Source organism: Vitis riparia, unplaced genomic scaffold, assembly GCF_004353265.1.
Source record: "Vitis riparia cultivar Riparia Gloire de Montpellier isolate 1030 unplaced genomic scaffold, EGFV_Vit.rip_1.0 scaffold401_pilon_pilon, whole genome shotgun sequence".
In the NCBI taxonomy this organism is placed as follows: Eukaryota; Viridiplantae; Streptophyta; class Magnoliopsida; order Vitales; family Vitaceae; genus Vitis; species Vitis riparia.
This window is the reverse complement of record NW_023269675.1, coordinates 223,225-234,677: the sequence shown is the minus strand read 5'-3', so window position 1 is coordinate 234,677 and position 11,453 is coordinate 223,225. Positions and strand designations below refer to the sequence as shown.

General features: G+C 27.9%; 1 pseudogene; it reads left to right on the top strand.

The window, feature by feature from the left end:
- Positions 1-6,080: 6,080 nt before the first annotated feature.
- On the top strand, positions 6,081-9,641 carry LOC117909831 (annotated as a pseudogene).
- The last annotated feature ends 1,812 nt before the right edge of the window (positions 9,642-11,453 follow it).

Here is an 11,453-nt window from a genome sequence, read left to right as displayed (position 1 = left end):
ACTTGATTATTAGAGGAGTTAAACAAGTCATATGATGTATTACATGTTTAATAATTAGGTTATGCTTGGGCTTATGTTTAAGTTGACCTATTTAGTCAAATGTCTAACCCACTGCAGAACACCATCAAATAAAAAGGGCTCTTACCACTTCTTTTACATAGTAGAAGCAATATGCTTTTCCTTCTTTGTCTATCTCTTCCTCAATTTCTTTGTAGACATCTAAGAGTGCCTGATAGATCACTTCCATGTATTCTGGCAGTTGATTGATGCTTCTGATATCCCACTTGAAAAATAAAAGAACACCCACCTAAGAATTTTGATATCTCCTCGTTCATTCCTTCCATGAGCTCTTTGACTAAGAAAGACCTGATTATGGTGTGGTTCAATTTTCTCTTCTTCCTTTGCTGTAACAATCATTTGTTTACGGTTTTGTAAGGATGAGATAAATTGGTTTAAAGTAGGGTATGGAGGCTTGGAAAGCATAGTAGTTTTTCAAATTATAATATTTAGGTCTAAGGGCTTTAGTTAGTTGGAAGAGTTTATCAGTTTCAAGAACAAACTAATTTATAACAAATGTTATCACAAATAAACTTGAACTTGTGAAGGTATTCGTCATGTTTTAACAACAAACCTTTTCTTAATTGATAGTGACTATCCTTTAGAGAACCTTATTTCTCTTTTGTTTTAGGCCGAAGTTGTTCTTCAACTGAGTGCCCGTCGCATCATTATTGATCTTAATTGACAGGGACTGATAGTTTACCTACCATCTTCTTCTTCGATTTGTTGATTTGGCTTCTCTGCATCTTCTATGTGGTGTTCTATACCTAGACTCCTTATTAGAGGTTTAATATGTGATTTCCAAAGGATGTAATTAAAGTTTGACAACTTGATACAAACAAGGCTTGGATATTGATGGAAAGCTTGGATTGATATTTTTGGCTTCATATCTTTCTGCTTTGATACCATGAAAAAATTTATAAAACAATGTAATTGAAGAATGATTAAAGAATAATAGAAAAACTTGAAAGGATTCCTTGGTTGATTTATTTCAGTTATGGTAATATATACAAGTATATCAAATAGCCCTTGGAGTTGGTCAACATCAATTGGTTGTCTAAGGAAGGCTGCTTAAGAAGGAATTCTACATATTACATTGATCGAACAACTAGGGAAGGTTGGTCAATCAAAAACAATGCACTTGAGAATAGAACATTGCAAAAGCCAATACAATCGTAAACCTGTTCAACATTATTAAGGGGTATTTTATATTAATACACTAACATAGATCCCATTTGTAATTACCTTAAAGTAAACTAAAAAATCTTAAAATTTTTAAAATAATATTTGCATGAGATTTAAAATAAAAATAAAATAGATATAATAATAATAATAATAATAATAATAATAGTAATAATAAATAACATAAAAGAAAAAGTAAAATATATTAATAATAATAATAATAAAATAAAACAATATACAAAATAATAAAAACTAAGAAATAAATGGTGAGTGGGTAAAAAAACACATGTAATTGAGATTTAAAATCTATGGACAAAATTGGGCTCAAAATCAATGTAAAATAAAAATGAGACAAATTTTGGGGTCTACATAATGTCACAAGGCTAAATGGAAATTTATCATATACAAACCCTTGTATTGACGTTTGATTGAACAAATTTTAGAAAAAATTGGTCAAAGGTGGAGAGATAAAATTTTCACCACTCCTATTTAAGTGATGGAATTTTTAGAAATTGAATTCCGCAATATGGATTAATTATTTTAGCTAAATTATTTCTTGATGCTAACAATGTTGGAAACAAAAGATATCAATAAGACTTTCCTTGATGAGAAAATAGTAATCAATATAATTTTATATTGATTTATAACATTGGGTCAACATATAAATATATTGATAGTAACAAGAAGCATACATTGATAATGAAACATCAACGTTACCCTATATTGACAACTTTGGAACATCAACATATGTCTATGGTAATAATAGGATGTTGTCGACATATCTTATATTTATATTGACACCTCGATCAATAATGCTAACCCACATGGTCAATATAAGCCAATGTTGATGGTGAAATACCATCAATGAAGCTCTTCTTCCTTGTAATAGTGGTCAAATCATCTTAAAATCTCGTGTACCTTTATTTTGTGGTTTGTTTTATTTTTATATTCCTTCATTAATATATTTGCAATAGAAGTTTTGCATGTACAATCATTTTCATGAATAGGAATTAAAGAAAATTTTGTATAAGATTTTTCCAAATTGAAAAAGAATTGTGGAAGAAATTCAACTAAACACGTTTTTTTGTGGAAGAGTTGCATCGGCATCTACACATTCATTCAAGAGTCTTACGCCCATTTTCCCAATCACCCTTGCGCATTTTTTGAATTATACACCTACGGATTGATATTGGTTGGAATGTCTATTATCAGTCATTCAATCCCTAAACGAGTTCAAATACATTCAATTGATATTTTAGGTAAATATGATGTGGAAATGAAACCTACTAGATTGATAATGACTACATTGCAAATTGAATCTGGAAAATGGTATTTTGTAATTGGAAACACTTGATTATTGAATTTAAGTTGTTAACTTAAAACTTATTATTGAATTATTATTTTAAGTATTAAGATTGTTTAATAAAATTAACTTATAAATTATTCTAAGTCATCAAATTGTCATATTTATCCTCATAAATTATAACTAGCACAAAAGAAGTTGAATAAAAGTAGAGGTTGTGTAGTAACAAATGAGATTATGGAGATAATTATGACAAATATAGATAAAAAGATAAAATGAAGATATAAACTTAAAAATAAATTAATTATTTTTACATGTTACTTAAAGTTGTTTTTTTTCTTTTATGTCATACCATTAAATTATTTTACTAAACCTACTTAATTTACTTAATAACTTGAATTAAATTATTAAATCACTTTAGAATGTTATTAAGTTGGCTTACTAAACACCCATGTAGTGTTAAATATAAATATTAAAAGAAATTAAAGAGGCAAAGTAGATGGATTATTAGGTTAAGCATATGAAATCTACGTATCAATATATCAAACTTTTACCAAACCCACCTCTTGACAACCTTCTTATGGTTCTCGCACCGATTTCTATTGTTATCAAACAAAAAGTCTATAATAAAATATTTTTTATTATAATTCATAGATACTCTGACAATTAAATAAAAGGATAAACTTATTTGTGGAATATAATTAAAAATAAAAACAGAGGCGTGTTAGAGTTTTAAATTATTATTATTTTATATTTTTTTTTCTATATATTTTAAATAAAATAATAATAATATAATTAAAAAAAATGTCATCTTTCAAGTTTCATACCTTCAACCTATATGAGCTATGATATTTTCAAGTTGGTATTCTTTAACATAATTCCATTCCTAACTTATTCAATATTTTCAAGTTGGTACAAATTAGACTATTTTGCGCTACCTAAGTTAAAGTCCTAAAAAAATCATAAGAATTATGGACCCACCTTATTATGAATATAGACATTATTTATTTTGATTTATCTATTCTTTCATATATATATATATATATATATATTGATTTTAATAGGCAAAAATGTCCTTAATTGGCCTTGTACATAGAGTACATACCTGAGTTATAAGAATTCATGTCTAAGAGTGTTTAACATTCATTTTAGAAAACATTTCTAATATTTTTAACACTTAAATGATACAAATTTTAAAATGTTAAAAAATTGAAAATACTTCATAAAATCATTATCAAATGAATTTTAATATTATTAAAAGCTAATTATTATTATTATTATTATTATTATATCAAACATGTTAAAATTTTATTATATACCTTATAAAAATAAAAGTTATGATATTATATTAGGTTGCAATTTGAAGTTCAAGTTCATTATATATGCAGAGTTAAGCTTTATGTTAAAAATAAAAAATAAAAAAATTATAGAGAGTCAATTCAATCAATTCATTATTTTTCAAGCAAGGATTAAGATATTGAAGTATTGATGGTTATATTTTACAAAACATTAAAACAAAATAATAATACATTAACAAGGCCAAATTTGCTGAAAAAGAATAGTAAAGGGGGAAAAGCTTAAAGTTCTTTGGGGATATCAAAAGAACTGTTGAATAGCTCAAAGCCATCCAGGATGGACTTAGGAAGAATTATATATATATATATATATATATATATATATATATATATATAATATTTGTGATGTTTGATAATAATTCATAAATCTTGAAAATACATTTAATATTAAAATATCATTCCAAGTAATTTGGAAGTATTCAAAGATGTAAATTAAAGAAATGATAATATAGGTATAATTATTTTTTATTTAAAAGTATTAATAATTTCATTTACAACTTTATGTTGTCGAAAATAGACATATCAAAAGAATTATCATAAGAAAGCTTTATGTTTTTTTATTTAAATCTAAATCAAAATTAATTTAACTTAATAGAATTAAATATTAAATTATTTGTTTCTTATCATTTTATTTTTGTTAAGTATTAAATATTAATAGGGTGAAAACCTTGTTGAGATTGTGCAAAAAAATTATTTTTAATATTCAACAAAATAGGTATAATTATTTTTTATTTAAAAGTATTAATAATTTCATTTACAACTTTATGTTGTCGAAAATAGACATATCAAAAGAATTATCATAAGAAAGCTTTATGTTTTTTTATTTAAATCTAAATCAAAATTAATTTAACTTAATAGAATTAAATATTAAATTATTTGTTTCTTATCATTTTATTTTTGTTAAGTATTAAATATTAATAGGGTGAAAACCTTGTTGAGATTGTGCAAAAAAATTATTTTTAATATTCAACAAAAAGTTAAAAAAATCTTAAGAATTAATTTTTTATTTTTTTTCAAAATAGTCGATGGAGTTTGAGTTGAATTCTAATGATTACTTGAAGTAATAAAATTAAAATTTTTATTAAAAATAAAATAAAATAAAATAAAGATATATAGATAATTATTTTATTTTAAATGAAAAATATTTCAACAAAAAAAAGATAAAAGAGTTACAAATTTTATTTTAAAAAAACTTGGTCTTATTGCTTTTTTTTTTTTTAAATTTAAATATCTTCTTACCTTAATTTTATTTTTATTTCAAAATAATTAATGATGGTTTAGTTGAATTATAATAGTCAATAGAGTTTTAGTTGAATCCTAATACTATAAGATAAGGCGACTCCTAAAATTTCAAAATCAATTTTATTTAAAAGAAAAAGAAAGAAAGAAAGTTGTGCTAAAAATAGTACTAAATAAATTAAATTTTAAAAGTAAAAATTAATAGTTTTCTCTTAAATAAAAAAATATTAAAAGAAAAAAAATAGATAAATAGGCTAGAAGTTTTATTAAGAGAAATATAACTTTTAAAAATTTTGGTTTTTATTTATTTTCAATTTTAAATATATTTTAAACTTTTATTTCTATTTTTAATTTAAATCTATTTAAAATTTTATTTTACTTTTATTTAAAAATAACTAATAGAGTCTTAATTGAATTCTAAGACTGTAAGAGAAGTGATTGGATGAAATTATAAAATCAAATCTTTTTATTAAAACAAAAAGAAAGTTAATTAAGTTAAAGATACTATAAATTATGATTAAAATAATGAAAATTAATAAAAAGATATTGGCTTTTTTCTTAAATACAAAATATTAAAATAAATAAAAAAGATAATGAATAATATATTGAAAAAATATAACTTTGTCTTTTTTCTTACAATTTTTATAGCTTTAAAAATAGTAACCTTTTAATTTTTTTTGCTATTATTAATTATTAGCCGAGTTGTATAAACTACATTATAACAGTTTCCTTTAAAACAAAAATAAAAATCAAAACATGTGCTTCCATGACACTATTGGATGAAAAAGAAACACTTAATTTTCATCTAGAAGGCCAATATTTTCTTGCCATCAGTCTGTTCCGTGCACAACCCTTTCATATCATGGGCCCCAAAACCAAACTAAATTCCACATACTTTTCAACTAAATACAACCAATGAATGCTAGTGCTGCCCTATAAATAATATGGAGCTTGCCAAGCTATTTCTCTCATATTTACCAATTCATCATTCAAGGTATAGTACTGTCCTATCATTGTTCCAAGCAATTAACATGTCTACTCAAGTCGCCGCATCTTCTCTAGCTCAGATTTTTCTTAATGTGTTGGATAATAAAATTTGTTGGTCCAAGTTACACGTGCCTGCAAAGAGGAGCAGATTGAGGATCTGAAAAAGGAAGTGAAAGGGAAATTAACGGCTACTGTTGTTGCTAACCCTTCCCAATTGCTAAACTTCATTGATGCAGTGCAACGTCTTGGGGTGGCATACCACTTTGAGCAAGAGATAGAAGAAGCATTACAACATATTTGTAATTGTTTTCATGACTGCGATGATATGGATGGTGATCTCTACAATATTGCTCTTGGATTTCGACTACTAAGGCAACAAGGGTACAGTATTTCATGTGGTAAGAGACTAAGAAAAAAAATGTTATGTTCAACCTCTTTATCATTTAAATCTTATGTTCAAGTGGTGATGTTTGTGTAGGTATATTCAACAAGTTTACGGATGAACGAGGTAGATTCAAGGAAGCTTTGATCAGCGATGTAAGAGGCATGCTAGGCTTGTATGAAGCTGCACATCTGAGGTTCATGGAGAGGACATACTTGTAAAAGCACTTGCTTTCACCACCACTCACCTCAAGGCCATGGTAGAAAGTTTAGGATATCATCTTGCAGAACAAGTTGCTCATGCCCTGAACCGGCCCATTAGAAAAGGTTTAGAGAGGCTAGAGGCAAGATGGTATATATCTGTCTATCAAGATGAAGCTTTCCATGATAAAACTTTACTAGAGCTAGCAAAATTAGATTTCAATGTAGTGCAGTCACTGCACCAGGAAGAGCTAAGCAATCTTGCAAGGTTGGTTTTTAGATCACCCCACATGTACTTGGCCATTCTTATCACTTTCCTGTATGCTGATCATATTAATGTCTTTTAGGTGGTGGAAAGAATTAGACTTTGCTACAAAGTTACCTTTTGCTCGAGGCAGATTGGTTGAATGCTACTTTTGGATACTTGGGGTGTATTTTGAGCCTCAATACTTACGGGGTAGACGAATTCTAACCAAAGTAATTGCCATGACATCCCTTCTAGATAATATCCATGATGCATATGGCACACCTGAAGAACTCAAGCTCTTCATATATAGAAGCCATTGAGAGGTTTGCTCCTTGCACATTACCAACCTTGATTGTGTATAATAGATGTATTTATATATACCTAAATCAAGGGTCATTATTTTATTTTCAGGTGGGATATTAACAGCATAGATCAGCTTCCAGAATACATGAAACTCTGCTATGTGGTACTCTTAGATGTGTACAAAGAAATCCGGGAAGAGATGCAGAAAGAAGGAAACCAATATCGGGTTCACTATGCCAAAGAAGTAGTAGGACATCTTTTACTCTGGATCCCCACCTTTTTCATTGATGATATTTTATATGGTCTCGTATATACATAGATATAATTTGGATGAATGTTCTTTAGATGAAGAATCAAGTTCGAGCTTACTTTGTTGAGGCTAAATGGTTACATGAAGAACACGTACCAACATTTGAAGAGTACATGTGTGTTGCACTAGTAAGCTCTGGATATTGCATGCTTGCAACCACGTCCTTGGTGGGAATGGGAGAAATAGCAACAAAGGAGGCCTTTGATTGTAAAGATGTTTAAGAAACAATGTATAATGACTGAAATCCTCCTTACCGTGTGCAGGAGATAACATCAAAAATATATAGAATAAATAACAACAATGTGATCCTATAAAATAGGAAAGGTTTGAAATACAAATATTGAAAACATATCTACATATATTTACAGCTATACATTCGGATTTTATGGAACCGTATTGGGATATAGCAAATCTTATGGAGAATCAAATGATTCTCCCTTATCACCCCCCTGCAAGGTGAGCGTGGGAGAAGGGATAACGCTGAGCTTGCTTCGGAAGAGAAAGAACTGAGGCTTGGTGACGCCTTTGGTCAATGAATCATCAAGCTGGAGATGTGAAGGGATAAAATCAACTTTCAAAGTGCCATTAGCAACAAGTTCACGAAGAAAGTGGTAGTCGATCGCAATATGTTTTGAGCTAGGGCAAGTAACTGGATTAACTGCCATAAAAATTGCACTTTGATTTTCACAAAGAATTTTAGGTGTTGTTGAGAGTGTGACATGGAGGTCCCGAAGTAGTTGAGCAATCCAGGCAATATCAACAGTGGCAATAGCTAAAGAGCGATATTCTGCTTCGGCACTTGATCGAGAGACAGTGCTTTGTTTCTTAGAGGACTAAGAAACCAAGTTGGTACAAAAAAAAAATAGCGTAGCCAGTAATGGAACGACGTGTATCAGGATAGCCTGCCCAGTCTGCATCAAAGTAAGCAAGAATATCATGAGTGGATTGTTGATGTAGTTGAAGTCCATGATGAGGACTGCCTTTGACATAGCGCAAAATGCGCTTGAGAGCACGAAAGTGGTCCTCGGTGGGAGCATGCATGAATTGGCAAATAGAATTCACACTGAAGGAGAGATCCAACCTGGTGATGGTCAAGTATTGAAGAGCACCTACAAGTGAACGAAACATAGTAGGATCGGAGAACAATTTTCCTTCAATTGAGAGATGTTGACCGACAACACAAGGGAGCCTTGATGCTACCATCCAAATAGCCAAACAAATCTTGACTGGCTAATAGTGGAACAAACTGATTTTTCCACAATAAGTAATTTGAGGAAGTCAGTTTAATGGTGAGCATATGCGCCATTGTGTTAAGCGGAAGAAAAGAAGATGAAGAAGCCAAATCAGCCATGGTGAGAATCAAAGAAAAAAAAAAACTTTGCTCTAATACCATAAAGATGTTTAAGAAACAATGTATAATGATTGAAATCCTCCTTACCATGTGCAGGAGATAACATCAAATATATATAGAATAAATAACAACAATGTGATCCTATAAAATAGGAAAGGTTTGAAATACAAATATTGAAAACATATCTACATATATTTACAGCTATACATTCGGATTTTATGGAACCGAATTGGGATATAGCAAATCTTATGGAGAATCAAATGATTCTCCCTTATAAAATTAGATGACTAGCGATCCTAAGATTATGTCATCTTCAAATTTCATTGTGAGGCTCATGGATGACATCAAATCACATAAGGTATGAAGAATATATGATTCAAATGGGGAGAATATAACACACTGGTTTTTTTCTCAACTCTTGTATTATACATGCAGTTTGAGCAAAAGAGAGGGCATATGGCCTCAGCTGTTGAATGTTACATGAAGCAATATGGTGTCTTTGGGGAACAAGTATACAGTGAATTTCAAAAGCAAATTGAGAATGCATGGCTGGATATTAACCAGGAATCCCTCAAACCTACTGCTGTTTCAATGCCTCTCCTACTCGTATTCTCAATCTTACACGAACCGCGGATGTCATTTACAAAGAGCAAGATTCGTTCACACATGTTGGGAAAGTGATGAGGGATAACATTGCGTCTATCTTCATTAACGTTGTAATATAACCAAATGGAGTACTTGATTACCGTCCCCTATGTATTGCCTCGTGGAAGCAGTAATATCTAATAAATCACTATAATAAGGTGAAGGAGTAACATGTAATAAATCATTGTAATATGGTAAGGGGACACATGAATAGCACCTAGTTTCTCTAGGTTCATAGTGTTTTACTTTGGAACATTTCCTGAATATTTAAATAAGAATATGTATTACTTAAATCACCTAATATATGTAAATATATATATAATAAACTTTATTATATTATACTCTTTAATACATATGTACTATTGTCATTCAACATAAGGAGTATTGAATATTCAACTCTATAAAGAATTATTATTATTGTTGTTATTGTTGCTAGCGTTATTATTATTTAATTCATTGTTATGAAAATCATCATTATTATTATTACTATTTAATTATTTCTTATTATTATTATTATTATTATTATTAGCTATTAATTTTAGTTTTTTCATTTTCATCTTTTCTTTCTTGTTGTTTATTATATAATTCATAAAATTATAAGTTATGATCTTTTATTAGATTGAAATTGGAAGTTCAAGTTCGTTTAAGTATGACACAATTTACTTAGGTTCACTAATTTTGTAAAAAATTCGATGCATTTATAGGATAATTAAATAATTCAACTAATTTATCGTTTTACTAAATTAAGGATTTTTTATTTTTATTTTTTTACTTTTTTACATGTAAGAATATAGAAATTTCTAGTTCAATGTCGAAACTTTGGAATTGTATGAATATGAAAGTGAAATTGATAACATTTTTTTATGAAGAATTGTACTTTGAGGTGAGATGGGCCAAAAATTGATATAATATTCTCTTATCATCCACATTTAAGCCTAAGACCAAAATAAAGTGTAAAAATTGAGTTGAATGGTATTATTATTCATTAATCCCTAAAATGCCCTTAACCCTCGCATAAACACAGTGTAAATGTAAATTTTAATTGGGAGAATTATGATTTGGGGGTAGATGGGCCCCCAAATTAACAAAAGGTCTATGTAACTCTTCAAATTGAGCCCAAGACCTAATAAAAGTATGGAAATTGAGTTGAAGGATATCATCCTTCAGTATTTCCAAAAATGTCCTTTGTTGATTTTGAGAAAAAAAATTAATATTTTTGAAAAATACTTTTATTTAATTTAATATTTTTAAAAAATACTTTTATGTAATTTAATATTTTTTAAAAATAAATTTATTTAATTTAATATTTTTTAAAAATAAATTTATTTAATTTAATATTTAAAAAAATATTTAATTTAATATTTTTTAAATACTTTAATTTAATTTAATATTTTTGAAAACTACTTTTATTTAATTTAGTATTTTTGAAAAAAAATTATTGAAAAAAAATTATTTAACTTAATTTTATAAAATATTTTATATGTGTTCTTAAAGGGTATATTTGTCCATTACTATTTCATATCCTTCAACTCAATTTGAAGAGTTATATGGACCTTTTGTTAATTTGGGGGTCCATCTAGCCCCAAAAGATAATTTTCCCATTTTAATTTCTTTGTATTTTTTTTCCCTTTCTATTCCCTATTACCTATTACCCATTTCTACTTTTTTGTTTTCTTTTTCTTTTTTTCTTTTCTTCCAATCTATATTTCTACTTTATGCCAAATGCTAATCTCTCATAATTATATTCCCATTTTCATTTGATCCATTATTATATCATTAACAACCGTATTAATTGCTATTAATTTTATATTTACCTTTACAATTCATCCAAATATTTTTTATTTGTATTTATCTTTTAGTTTAACTTTCATTTTTTATTTTAAATTTACATT